This window comes from Notolepis coatsorum (genome assembly GCF_963971535.1).
Source record: "Notolepis coatsorum genome assembly, chromosome: 19".
In the NCBI taxonomy this organism is placed as follows: Eukaryota; Metazoa; Chordata; class Actinopteri; order Aulopiformes; family Paralepididae; genus Notolepis; species Notolepis coatsorum.
In genome coordinates, this window is record NC_140183.1 from 63,984,926 (window position 1) to 63,998,490 (window position 13,565).

Below are 13,565 nucleotides of genomic sequence, written 5' to 3' on the forward strand. Positions count from 1 at the left end.
ATAATAAAGGGATGCAGACCAGAGAAAGACGTTTGTCTTGTTTACATCAGGGTCCCCCATTTTCATTTCATATTGACATACACAACATAGAATAGATAGAATAGAAATACTTTTATTATCCCGTGGGAAATTTGACACTGCAAATCGCTCAACATTTAAACATTTAGACAGGACAGGTCACGAATTAGAATAATAACACAAATCAATAAAGTTGCCTAGGATAAGAGTAGAGTAAAATAGAATAAAAATGAAATAAAATATACAGAAATAAATACAGTAAAAACATACATGACATCATGACATACAGGTATATACTGTAGTACTGTTACATTTGTGACATACGATATGCAAATAATATACAGTACTGTTACCCAGAGATCATAACAGAAAATATTATATATATATATGATGGGGATGAGACTGTACATTAGGAGGAGGGGGGGGGGGGGGGTTGGACATTTACGGTGGCCAGTTTCGAATTGCAGCCTCCCGTAGGTGCTCTTTAAGAGCGGTTTTGAATGTGGGCAGGGGTAAAGTGGGTTTTAGGAGTGAGGTTAAGCAGTAGTCTGACCAGTTTGTTTTGTGATGTTTGTAATCTTGTTTTTAGTGCCTTTGAGGTGCTTTGGTACCATGAGGTGCAGGCATAGTCGTAGTACCCTTGAATGAGTGTACTGAGAGTACCCATGATTTTTGCCATTTTGTTATCGTGAAATTGGTATTAAATTTAATTCTGAGTGGCATTAAAAAGTCTTAAAAAGCCTTAAATCTGACTGGGCTAAACCTGCAGATACCCTGTATTTAGATTGCGCTTATAAGGCAAAGAATGTGCAGTCAAATCAATAGTGAATATTAAGGTAATTAGATCTGGTTATTCTGGGAAAGGGTGTACTACCGGTTGTAAGCCAGCAGAGGGAGGCAAAGCTCTAGGCAAGTCAATAGTTCACGGGGGCGATGTCCCTTGGAGCAGCGGGGAAACAGTGGTGATCCCAGGGTGCGCTCCGCGCAGATGAGAGCCGTCGAGCCTCTGTTACGACAGAGACAGGCTTGAGTGATGGTCTCACGGGCAGGTGTAAATCCCACAGTAGCAGTGGGGTAGGCGGTTCTCTGTTCCAGCAGCTTGGTCAAAGCAATGAAGAAGAATAATCCTTGCCCGGAGAGTGGCACTGCCGGTGGGGTGTAAGTCCTCCGTGGTGCTGCTGCTGCTCCGGTGTAAATCCTCCGTGTTGCGCTGTAGTGCGCGGTGGTTCAGAGTTGAACTTGACGTTAGTCTCTCCTATTTGCACGCGACTATAAGTGCTCTGTATAGACGCACAATTACTCCCTTCACGTGGTCTTTGACTCGTAATGAAGGCTTTTACTAGTAAATAGCGAACGGTACCTTGAACAAAGGTATTAGGATAACACGATTCTATCTTGGGCGATACGAGCCCTGCTATACCGCACGTTACGTAGTGGGTAAGGCTTTACTTGGTAACTGAACCAGACTGAACTGAAGGCGAACTGAAGAGGAACTGAAGAGGAACTGCAAGGGGGGTTCTACATTCTTGCGCCATATTTATATCCACGGCGGACAAATAGTGCCTATCTCATTTCTGTCGCCTCTCGGTCTCATAGCCGTGGGCGAAAGCGGGCATGTTAAGACAAGTCCTGGCGGCAGCTTTCAAGTCAGCTCGAGGGGGCAAGGCTTTACTCGGTACTTGGCGCCAGGGGATCGCTTCCAATAGAGGAATGAATATTATGGTCTGTCCTGCTAGACTAAAGGGATATTCCGTGCATATTGTACAAAGAATATACAAGGGATATCAAACGATATACAAATAGTATACATGGGATCTCAGGCACTAAATATATATATATTCGGTTTAATCTGACCCTTTGTAACAGCCGCCCCCTAATTAGTCCCACCTAATTAGCTAAGCAGGGGCAGATTAACCGCACTGTCCACTACTCAATGTCTGTGAGGGGTCGGTCAGTTCACAAAGTCAGGGGTCATGGTCGTCATTAGGCGAGTCGGGAAGCCCTGGCGACTCTATCAGCCTCGCCACGGGTCGGTTGTAGATCCGCCCTTGGCCGAGCACTTCTGCCGCTCTGACCTTTCCGTCTGTACCAGTGGTCACTTTGCTTACGCGGCCGGCCGGCCACGCAACTCGGGGTGGTGACTGGTCTATGGTCATGACGACTGGACGGGATGAAGGGGGGCTTAGGAGGAAGCGGGCCTGAGACTGCTTTGATCTTGGCTTGGCTGTGCTTTCTCCTCCTCCGTCTGTTTCTCTTGTTCGCTCTGTACCCCGTGTGAGGAGGGGCCGGTCCCGGCCGCCCCGTCAAGGAGTCGCTTGGGGTGCTGGGTTCGAGGTCAGCTACGCCTGAAGCGCAGCTGAGGGGGGTGGAGTTCCGAACTCCCTCTGGTACCCACGGTTCTCTCACGGGCCTCTCGCTTAATGTCAATAGCCTCTGCTGTATGGGGGAGAGGCCGGTGTCTTCTTCTTTTGCTCTGGAGTGGAAGCAGCTAGTGGCTGCGGTTCGGTTGAGAGATTTAGCGAGGGGCCCTTGTAATGTCCATCCTAGGCGGGTCTCGACTGCTGCAGGACAGCCTCGGGGGCCTGTATGGACCCGGTCAATCGGGAGTTCTGCATGGTCGGAGGCTCGGAGCCTATCAACAGGGTCGGGGTGACGCCGTTTATGAGCGGGATAGGTAGTTGACGCAGGTGCACATATTTATCCATCAACTTGGTGACAGGGTAGGTGTACTGCGATAGTCCTATTTCTTGGCTGGTGAAAGCATTTGTGATCTTGTACCGTCGCTCTGGCTGCCCGCTTGCTGCGATAGTGAAGGAGACATTCTCGCCCTTTATCGTCTTTAAATCTCTTCTTATTGTCCGAATCGTCATTTGGTTCTCGCTCCCCCGCAGTCCCAGCTGGGCCGCAGCGGACGCGAGCAGAAGGGTCTTCTCTGACCCGTCATCAAGGACGGCGTAAGTGTCCATGACTTTGTCCCCGTGGCTCAGGAGCACTCTGACCACTTTGAGGAGCACACGGGGGGTCCCGCTGTGCTGGTCAATGTGGAGCACTCCTGCTGGTTGGTTGTCTTGGACCTTCTGGTGGGCTCCGCACCGTGCTGCGCGGTAAACGGCGCCCGCCTGGGCCGCCTGGCGCCACTGGTTCACTTGGACGGGGTTCAGTGTCTTATATTCGGCGCACTGTGCCAGCCAGTGTCCGCCGTCGCAGTAGGTACAGTAGGGAGCGGTCTGGTGGAACTTTGGTTCTGGTGCCACCGCCTCGGCGTGGTACAGTACCGCGACGGGCCCACTCTGTTGTCCTGGGTGACGCTTGTTGATGTCGTGCAGGACCTCCAGGTGGGTGCCACCGCACCTGCTGCACTTTTTCTTCAGGTGGCACTCAGCTGCTAGGTGGCTGCGCGCGCAGCGGAAGCAGCGGCGGTGGTCCTTGACCCACTGGCTCACATCCTCCGTGGTCAGCTTCTTGAAATCTTCGCACTGATGGAGCCGATGTTCTCCCTCACAGTACTGGCACTCAATCTTCCACTGGTCCTCTTTCGTCGAGGGGGTGTTGTGGTTGGAGTGCTGCGGTACTGCTTCGGCTTGGTGCATAACAGTCACCGATCTTCTTCCATCATTTATTCTCCTGGTTCCTTCTCTGGAGCCAGGGGTGCTCCGTCCGAATGTATCTAGCCGTAAGCTGCTGACTTCTCTCGCCAGGAAGTCGGCTAGATCGAGGAGGTTCGGTTCGGGGCCATTAGGGTCTCGGTGGTCTCTCTGCCGCCTAAAGCGCTCCTGTCGGGCGGGTGGCAGCTTCTCCAAGATCCTCTCTACATTTGAGTTGGCGTATAGTTCATGCCTACCCTTTTCCCTCTGCGCTCCCAGCATCCCTACCAGGGACTGCACTCTGATGGACAGGTCGTCCAGTGCTCGATTGTCTGTGGCTGGGGGTAGGCGGTCAATATGCCTTATCTCTTCTATCACGTAATCCCATATACGTCCATATCTCTGGTCCAGCGCTGCAAGGGCCGCTGTGTATGGTGTCGAAGAGGAGGCGTAGGCCAGCGCTATATTGTGCGCTCGCGGTACTTTCAGGTGCTTCAGTAATATTGCATACTTGTGGCGTTCATCAGCGACATCCACCATCATTGTCTCTAGGCACATCCGGAGCTCCGTGTACTGTGCTCGATTCTCATAGACGAAGTCTGGGATTGACGGCGTGGCAATGTATGACGCTGTGGGTGACTGATACATCGGTGAGCGTTGGGGGAGAGGCCTCCTAGGCGAGTCTCCTCTGGCGTGTCGTCTTGGGCTGGTACTTGGTGGGTACCGAAGGTCGGGTACCCAGGTGCTGTTCCTCGGGGCTGGCGGTGCGTCAAACTCACCCGTGAGTTGAGTCGGGGGTTTGTAGCGCAGGGCCTCGGGGCTGACTTCTGGGCTGTACTGGACCTCCTGGTCCTGAGTACGTGGCTGCGGGTCGGCGCTGTACTGGGCCTCCTGGGCCAGAGCCCGTTGCTGCTGGTCGGCTTGACACCCCTCCTCTTCCTCCTCCTCTTCCTCTGCTAGGACCTGGAGTCGTCTGCTCAGTCTCTCGGCGTGGTCCGGTTCCGTTACCCGGTTGCTGGGTCTCGTATGGACCGGCTGGGGAGGGGGTTCGGAGACGTGGACAGGCTCCTCCTGTAGGCGGGGTTCGGAGACGTGGACAGGATCCTCCTGTAGGCGGGGTCCCGGGTCGCTTCGTCGGGTAGGGGAATGTGTCCTAGACCCATGCCTTGACGACCTCTGGGAGCTCCGTGCGGAGTGAGGGGGTGTCGCCATGGCAACCAGTTTGTCCATCAGCTCCGCCTGCATCCGGTCGCGCTCTGCCTCGCGCCGGGCATGGGCTGCGTCGCGCGCTGCTTCGCGCTGGGCATTGGCGGCGTCGCGCTGCGCATTGGCGCTGGTCTGGGCAGCGTTGCGCTGTGCGTTGGCGACGTCGCGCTGGGCATTGGCGCTGGCATGGGCGGCGTGGAGCTGTGCATTTGCGACGTCGGCGCGGCTTCTCTCGATGTTCTCTTCTGTCTGGAGGCGTCTGGTCTCCAGTCTTATTCGGTCGTCCTCGCTCCTTTGTTGCGCCTGGAAGCGCTCTCGCTCGCCTGCATAATGTTCGCGCTCGCACGTCTGTTGCGCTTGAAGTCGATCGCGTTCGGTGGAGGCTGCCAGGGTGGCGATGAGTGCTTGCGCCAGCATCTTGTCCGCCTCGCTGGGGGAAGACGCCGTTCGGGGCGATCGGCTCCCGGCAGTACTGGTTGGAGATCCGTTCTCCGATTGCGTACCGCGGAGATCCGTCTCCTGGGTGCGCGTCTCTTTAGGGTTGTCTTCCTCCCGGGGCTGGTCAGGGACTACTTCTTGGGTAGTGTCTGGGGGTAAAGTCGTGTTAGTTCCCTCCTGGTCCCCACCGTGAGCTTGGTCAGTTACATTAGCACCCACTAGGGCCTCTGTGGTCGGGGTAACCTGGTTGTTAGGGTCAGACATAATTTTACTTTCTACTTTTTCCGCGTTTAACTTCCCTTTAAAGCTAGGTATTGGACTGACAGAGTATGCCTCTAGGTAGGGAGGTGGCTGTCGTCTGCGCTGCGGGCGATCTAGCTTAGGAGAACCGTTTGTGGAGTGTTCGTCATCGGCCATGCCATATTAATATTATATTAATATTACGCTAATTATTATCTCGGCTATCGAAGGACCAATTGTAACTGAGGGGTACAATTCCCTGACTGTATTAATCAAGTACTGATATCATTGAATCACTACCGACTTGTACATTACTGGCCAACACCGTACAAAGGTATTCTAGATGACGACACTCGCACAATAACAGGGTTTTCCACACAGAATACTAGTTTACAATATTTATTACATAAAAGGGATTGTTTACAGTATTTAGATTGCGCTTATAAGGCAAAGAATGTGCAGTCAAATCAATAGTGAATATTAAGGTAATTAGATCTGGTTATTCTGGGAAAGGGTGTACTACCGGTTGTAAGCCAGCAGAGGGAGGCAAAGCTCTAGGCAAGTCAATAGTTCACGGGGGCGATGTCCCTTGGAGCAGCGGGGAAACAGTGGTGATCCCAGGGTGCGCTCCGCGCAGATGAGAGCCGTCGAGCCTCTGTTACGACAGAGACAGGCTTGAGTGATGGTCTCACGGGCAGGTGTAAATCCCACAGTAGCAGTGGGGTAGGCGGTTCTCTGTTCCAGCAGCTTGGTCAAAGCAATGAAGAAGAATAATCCTTGCCCGGAGAGTGGCACTGCCGGTGGGGTGTAAGTCCTCCGTGGTGCTGCTGCTGCTCCGGTGTAAATCCTCCGTGTTGCGCTGTAGTGCGCGGTGGTTCAGAGTTGAACTTGACGTTAGTCTCTCCTATTTGCACGCGGCTATAAGTGCTCTGTATAGACGCACAATTACTCCCTTCACGTGGTCTTTGACTCGTAATGAAGGCTTTTACTAGTAAATAGCGAACGGTACCTTGAACAAAGGTATTAGGATAACACGATTCTATCTTGGGCGATACGAGCCCTGCTATACCGCACGTTACGTAGTGGGTAAGGCTTTACTTGGTAACTGAACCAGACTGAACTGAAGGCGAACTGAAGAGGAACTGAAGAGGAACTGCAAGGGGGGTTCTACATTCTTGCGCCATATTTATATCCACGGCGGACAAATAGTGCCTATCTCATTTCTGTCGCCTCTCGGTCTCATAGCCGTGGGCGAAAGCGGGCATGTTAAGACAAGTCCTGGCGGCAGCTTTCAAGTCAGCTCGAGGGGGCAAGGCTTTACTCGGTACTTGGCGCCAGGGGATCGCTTCCAATAGAGGAATGAATATTATGGTCTGTCCTGCTAGACTAAAGGGATATTCCGTGCATATTGTACAAAGAATATACAAGGGATATCAAACGATATACAAATAGTATACATGGGATCTCAGGCACTAAATATATATATATTCGGTTTAATCTGACCCTTTGTAACAACTACCACACTACAGAAGTTTTTTTTTATCCACTTTTTCTCCCATTTTCTATATTTTCTCCCATCCCAATTTCGTATCATCCAATTCAACCCTCCCCTGTCACGAACGCTGTTTCTTGCCTCCCACAAGCCGGCTGCAATGTGGACTAAGTCATACATAGCACAAGTCCCCTCCGGTACTTGAGGTAACAGCAGTCGCATCTTTTCACCTGCGCAGCTCGATCTCTCAGTGGCGAGGAGTAACGCGTGGGAGGCTCACGCTGCCCCCGACACTTCCTGATTCTACTGCGCAGGCGCACCAACCGACCTGTAGGAGTCGCTGTCCACAACGCCTGATCCCCACCCATCAGTTTCCCACCCCCTAATACGGCCAATGTGTATTAGTATGAACGACCAGCTAAACTGAAAGAAATGTGGAGCGCTGGGCTCGAACAGGCGAGCCCAGCGTCTCTGCGGCGAGCGCCTTGCCCACTACGCCACGTAGCCGCCCACACTACAGAAGGTTAACCTTTCACTACCACACTGCAGAAGGTTTCCCTTTCACTACCACACTGCAGAAGGTTAACCCGTTCACTACCACACTACAGAAGGTTAACCTTTCACTACCACACTACCATCTGTAGTGTTGTAGTGAAAGGGTTAACAGGAACTATCATTGCCGTGGAGTATTTAACAATGACTTCCTGTCTGCCTCAACATACATTTTGAATTTAGATTTTAATAGCTCCCAATGCTCCCCGAATAAAACACACCCGGTAGAGACTGATACTATCATCTGTCTGGGTTATTCATCATCACGACCAAGCCATCCGTCTTCGCTCAACACTTCCTCAGAGAGTTATTTTGAGGAAAGATTCCAGAGATGCCACCTCCCGATTCCTCTCTAACTAACGGAATGACATTGCCACTCAAAGAGACGACGACGCGATGACGACGCTGCTTAAGCCGTGATGGAATTACAAATGTACAAACAAACGGTAGTCTCCATTTTGGATGGATTTTTATAGATGCTTTTGTTGGACTGTATTGCTGTCAATGAGGGGGGCTCACAAAATAAAAGTACAATGGAATATAATATAATTATTAAAACATCTTAATTACGAGCACTAACATTTTCTGGCTTTTAATACTTAATCTAAACATAATTTATTGCCTGGGCCAGCTGCTATCAGTGCTTGGCTATTTATGCACCCACATGCTGCATGCTGAAAATGGTTCTGCCAAATTAAAATATCCCTTTGTTAGATTTCGATCAATCAGCCAGTATCACCTCTCCATCTGTTGGCTTGTGTTATCACCTCTCCATCCGTTGACTCTGCGTTGTGTTTTATCTCCGACGTCTCCTCATACTGGCTGTGCAATCTTTGTCATTCCCCTTTAATGCAATCCGTAACCATAAGTATTCGACACTGGACAGCGTAGTACCTTTCTTGAAAAACGTTGTTTATTACATAAACAAAAGCCTTGTGATCAGATGAAAACCAATTCTGTATTGTCCTTGAAAAGTCTTTGGAAGAAAACTAAATTCATTATTATTATTTTTGTATTGATCTTTTTCCCCCTCCTTTTTCCTCCGATTTTCTCCCATCCCAATGTTAGTCGTTATGCCAATTCCCAATCCCCTTCCTGGTCGCTGCGCACTTACCCCCCACAGTCGGTCTGGGAGAGTGGAGGCTACCACGTGCTTCCTCCGACACACGTCCAGCCAATCAACCGCTTCTTTTCACCTGGCAGCGCGGATTCTCACTGAGAGGGCGTAGCGTGTGGAAGGATCACACTATCCCACTTAGATCCTATCCGCGCTTAGCAGGCGCCCCGACCGAACTGTAGGAGTCGCTGTTTACAACGACCCGGACCCACCCCGCCAGCTTCTCCCACCCTCTAATACTGCCAATTGTATTAGTGTGAACGGCCAGCCAAGCTGGTGACAACCCCGGAGCTGTGAGCTGGATTCGAACAGGCGAATCCAGCCACTCCGGGGTTGGTGACGAACGCAATCTCCGTTACGCCACCTGACCGCCCTCTAAATTCATTATTCTAATCTCTCCTTTCACCCCGCTCGGCGGTGATCGTCGCGGCCTAGCTGTTATCCAAAAGCCTCCATGGTTGTCGTGCCACGTCAGTGGCTCCCCCTTGCGAGGGGAGCGGGGAGCCGTTTCAAAGTCTCTGATCAACGTCCGCTCGCGTCAGCTTCGTGTCTAAATCTAAACCATACGCAGAAGAACACATTATTATAATCATCATTATCATCAATGCCAGGCCCCGCCCCTCTTCTGGTTGTCATGTGACGTGCTGTCTTGGCAACTGCTTGCAACCTTTAACACACATTAAAAACATTTCTAATGATGTCAACTTCTCCCCATCGCTCTGACCCAAACCTCCTGCTTCTGTTATTTTTTTTTTTTTTTAACTTTATTTTTTAGCGTTTATCGCTTTTCTGGTCAAGCATGACCGACAGTTGTAGGGTGAAACGGGAGAGAGAGCAGGGGGAGACATTCGGCAAATGACGGCGAGTCCGGGAATCGAACTCGGAGTCAACCAGATCCGTGACGCAGCACGGAGTCCCGCGCGAGCGCGGTAACATGGTGTGCTACTGGAGCACCCCCCTGCTTCTGTTCTTATCAGTTGTTTATGTGCTGATGGAATGCAGACACCCTGCTCGCTGCTGCTGCCTGCCTCCATGCACATCTACCGTTCTGACCTGGCCCCTTTAGATGCTGTCATCTCCCCCAATATATCCATTACATACATCGAAAAACCTCGATTTCCTTCACCTTTTAAGCTGTGAGAGATAGCCTTGGTTTGGAGCTAGGATGCTGGTACTCTCTACAGTCTGAAAGGCCTTTACGCTGTGAGCGATAGCCTTGGTTTGGAGCTAGGATGCTGGTACTCTCTAAAGTCTGAAAGGCCTTTACGCTGTGAGCGATAGCCTTGGTTTGGAGCTAGGATGCTGGTACTGTTAGATTTCAATGTTTTCAGCCTGTTGTTGATAGAGTTGTTCCGATACCGATACCAGTATCGGAAATGCCTCCGATACTGCCTAAAATGCTGGTATCGGCGAGTACGTCGAAAGTCTAGCCTCCGATCCCATGGCGTCATTTATCTCCTGCGGAGAGTGAGGATTATAAAATGAACGTGTTTTAAAGTGTGATGCTGTTTGTCATTTTAACAGCAGATACAGTTTCTTAAATTCCATTGTCCCCGACAGAGCGGTGTGACGGAGAGCTCGGATGTGTTTTGCTTGCTGGTGTTATTATAGCATTAGCTGAAAAGCTAGCTAGTTGGAACAACATCCGCTTTAATGTTACATCAAATCAGATGATCACCTGTCCTTTCTCCAGGACCTGACACTGTCCGTCTATCAACAATAATGCACCCACGGTGAATCGTATTTAAGTGAAGTAGCTACTGACTAGCATTAGCTGACTAACGTTATCAAATGTCAATGTGAAAACCTTGCGGGGAAGACGAGCTAGGTCAGCTAGCTTAGCTTGATAACGGTACCTTGGCTAAAGTTGGTGCTATTAATCCAGCAATAATGGCTGCAGACCTGCAAGCAAAGTACAGCAAGTTCCAAGTGCCAAAGGATAAGCTACTAGCTAACAGACTGGGTAGCAAGTGCAACAACGTCTAACGTCCGTGCGGATCCGTGGGTGAACTCATTGGAGTAGGGTATATCTGCAGTGCCGCAGCCCCATACTCATTGAACATAGAACTACTAATACTAATCTATACAATCACCTGTTGTTGAATAAATACCATTACTTTCTAGTTATTACTAAAAAACAGTATATATAAAACAGTATCTGTAGCTGTAAAAAAAATTATAGTTTATATAATATGCTTTTTTTTATTTATTTTTTATTTTATGTATGCACTGGTATCGGATCAGTATCTGTATCGGCCGATACCCAAAGCTTAGGTATCGGAATCGGATCGGGAAGCAAAAAATGGTATTGGAACATCTCTAGTTGTTGACCCTTATCAGCCTCCATCTGCTCTTCCGTGAAGTATCTGCGTTGTGTTTATTTAGTATTGTTGAGGCACTCGTTCAGTGGAATTCTGTCCTCCCACGCACTGACTGGCTAAAACACTGTCTCTCTCCCTGTTAATGCATCCGAAAGATTATGTACTTCGTCGTCGTCTCATATCAGCAGCATGTTTATTTCCATAAACATAGCATCTCGTACAGAATGAAACCAATTGAAAGTCTTTAAAGGGTTAAGAAACTAAAGTTCCACAAAGACCCATCGGCCATGATTACAACAGGTACAATCACCTCCGAAATCTTTCCAGTATCACGGTCTTCCAGACAGGGTTGCCCCCTTAGTCCCGGACTATTCGATCTATCATTAGAGCCTTTAGCACAATATATAAGACAATCCCAATCCATAGAACCAATCGTAATCAAGGGCACACAACACAAAATTAGTTTATATGCGGACGACGTAATACTGTTCATGCAAAACCCCAACACCGCATTGCCTCATCTTCTCAAGTTGATTGAGGACTTTGGAGATTTATCAGGATTTAGGATAAATTGGCCGAAGTCGGCCTTCCTCCCACTTAACGCCCCTGCAAAAAGAAATATAACCCTCCCAGAAGAGATACCGATGGTAAAACACTTTAGATGTTTGGGAGTTGAAATATTCCCTACCATAAGCCAAACGGTGAAGCACAATTACATAAAAATCCAAAACAAAATCAAATACGACCTTGTCAGGTGGTCAAAACTTAAAAACTCAGTACAAGCACGGATATCAATAATTAAGATGGACGTCCTACCTAGAATCAACTTCTTCAGCTCAATGCTACCGTTACCCCCTCCAAAGGGTTACTGGAAAGAATTACACTCCTCCACATACAAATTTATTTGGAATAACAAACCACCACGTATAAAAAGATCCACCGCACAGAGAAACAAAGCAGACGGTGGTATGGCATTTCCAGATTTCCACCACTATTTTAAGGCATACACTTTAAGACCACTGACAACATGGTTTGATCCCCAAGCATCAGTATCCTGGAGAAATTTAGAAGAAAATATAGTAGCTCCACATAGGCTGAAGGACATAGTGTACACCAAATTATCAATTAAGCAATGCGAACGGAAATTTGGCCCCATAATCACTCATGCAATCCGGATATGGCGTGAAACACACAAAAAAGACTCTATCCCACATAAATGGCATAATCATACTCCCTTATTCAATAACAATGCACTCTTGATTGGAAAACAACCTATAAGATTCCCTAGATGGGAAAAGCAAGGCATACACACATTAGGAGACGTTTTCAACAAACAGGGTTTTTGTAGTTTTGATGAGATATGCAAAAAATTTAATCTCACCAAGTCCTCATATTATTTTTACGCACAGTTATTGGCATGTTTGAAGGCTCACGGTGTTCCATTAAGGATACCAATTGTACACCACAGATACCACAAATTCTTCTATGGAAGAGAGACATCGAGAGGTTTTGTTTCAGATTTTTATCATCAATTACTAACGGCCTCGTATGAAACCCTACATCTAGACTCAGTCTGGAGGAGGGATATACCAGACCTGGAGATAGACTTTGACTGGCAAGAAGCCTGGGCAAATGTACGCCTTGCATCAAGGAACCCGGACCATCAACAAATCAATCTTAACTATATTCACAGGACATACTTAACTCCTATAAGACTGAACAAAATGGGTCTTAAACAAGACTCCAAATGCTCCTTATGTACAAATGGGGACGAAGGGACAGTTATGCACATGTACTGGGACTGCCCACCAGTTAAGATATTTTGGAAAGAAGTGACCCAGCAATTGTCAAATCTCTTAACTCTGGATATACCTGTACACCCATCTGTATTACTGCTGAATGATGTCTTTGAGCATGCAGTACCTCCACAGCTAAAGAGATTGGTTTTATCCGGTATCACAGTGGCTAAAAAGCTGATAGCATCACGATGGTTTCAACCGGAAAAAATTTGCCGTAAGGTCTGGATTCTTACATATCTCGATGTGATTTATCAAGAAATATCAACAGCTAGAATTTTGGGTCTCAATGAATCCAAAATGGCAATGTGGTTAGAAGTGGTGGAGAGAATAAAAGCCAGCATATAATGGTAGTGTCTGGTTAGGAACAAATTATAATGGTTGGATTATCCAATGGGGGGTCCGGGAGAGGGGGGTACGAGCTGGAGCATATGTGTATTTGTATATCCTATTGTGTGTTGTCATGTTTGTTTATGTGTTTGTTTAAAAAATAATAAAAAAATAAAATACAAAAAAAGAAACTAAAGTTCCTTCTCTCTCTTGGTGGTGCTATCTCTCTCCTAGCAGGCCTTGCTATCAACATGTGAAATGTCTCTGTCTAATACTGATGAAATCTAATAGGCTAAATCACACTTTGCCTTAATTCATAGTTATACAATACCTAAACTGTCCTGATCAATGAAAACAAAACACCCAACTCCTTCAGTACTCTCTACAGTCTGAGAGACCTTTAAGCTGTGAGAGATAGCCTTGTCTTGGAGCTAGGATGTACAGCTGGTACTCTCTACAGTCTGAAAGCGG

At 48.3% G+C, this 13,565-nt stretch overlaps 1 protein-coding gene across 2 annotated transcripts in view; it reads left to right on the forward strand.

The window, feature by feature from the left end:
• galnt1 (UDP-N-acetyl-alpha-D-galactosamine:polypeptide N-acetylgalactosaminyltransferase 1) overlaps nucleotides 1-13,565 on the forward strand; it is a 221,260-nt gene that overhangs the window by 160,301 nt on the left and 47,394 nt on the right. The gene's annotated exons all lie outside the window — the stretch shown is intronic.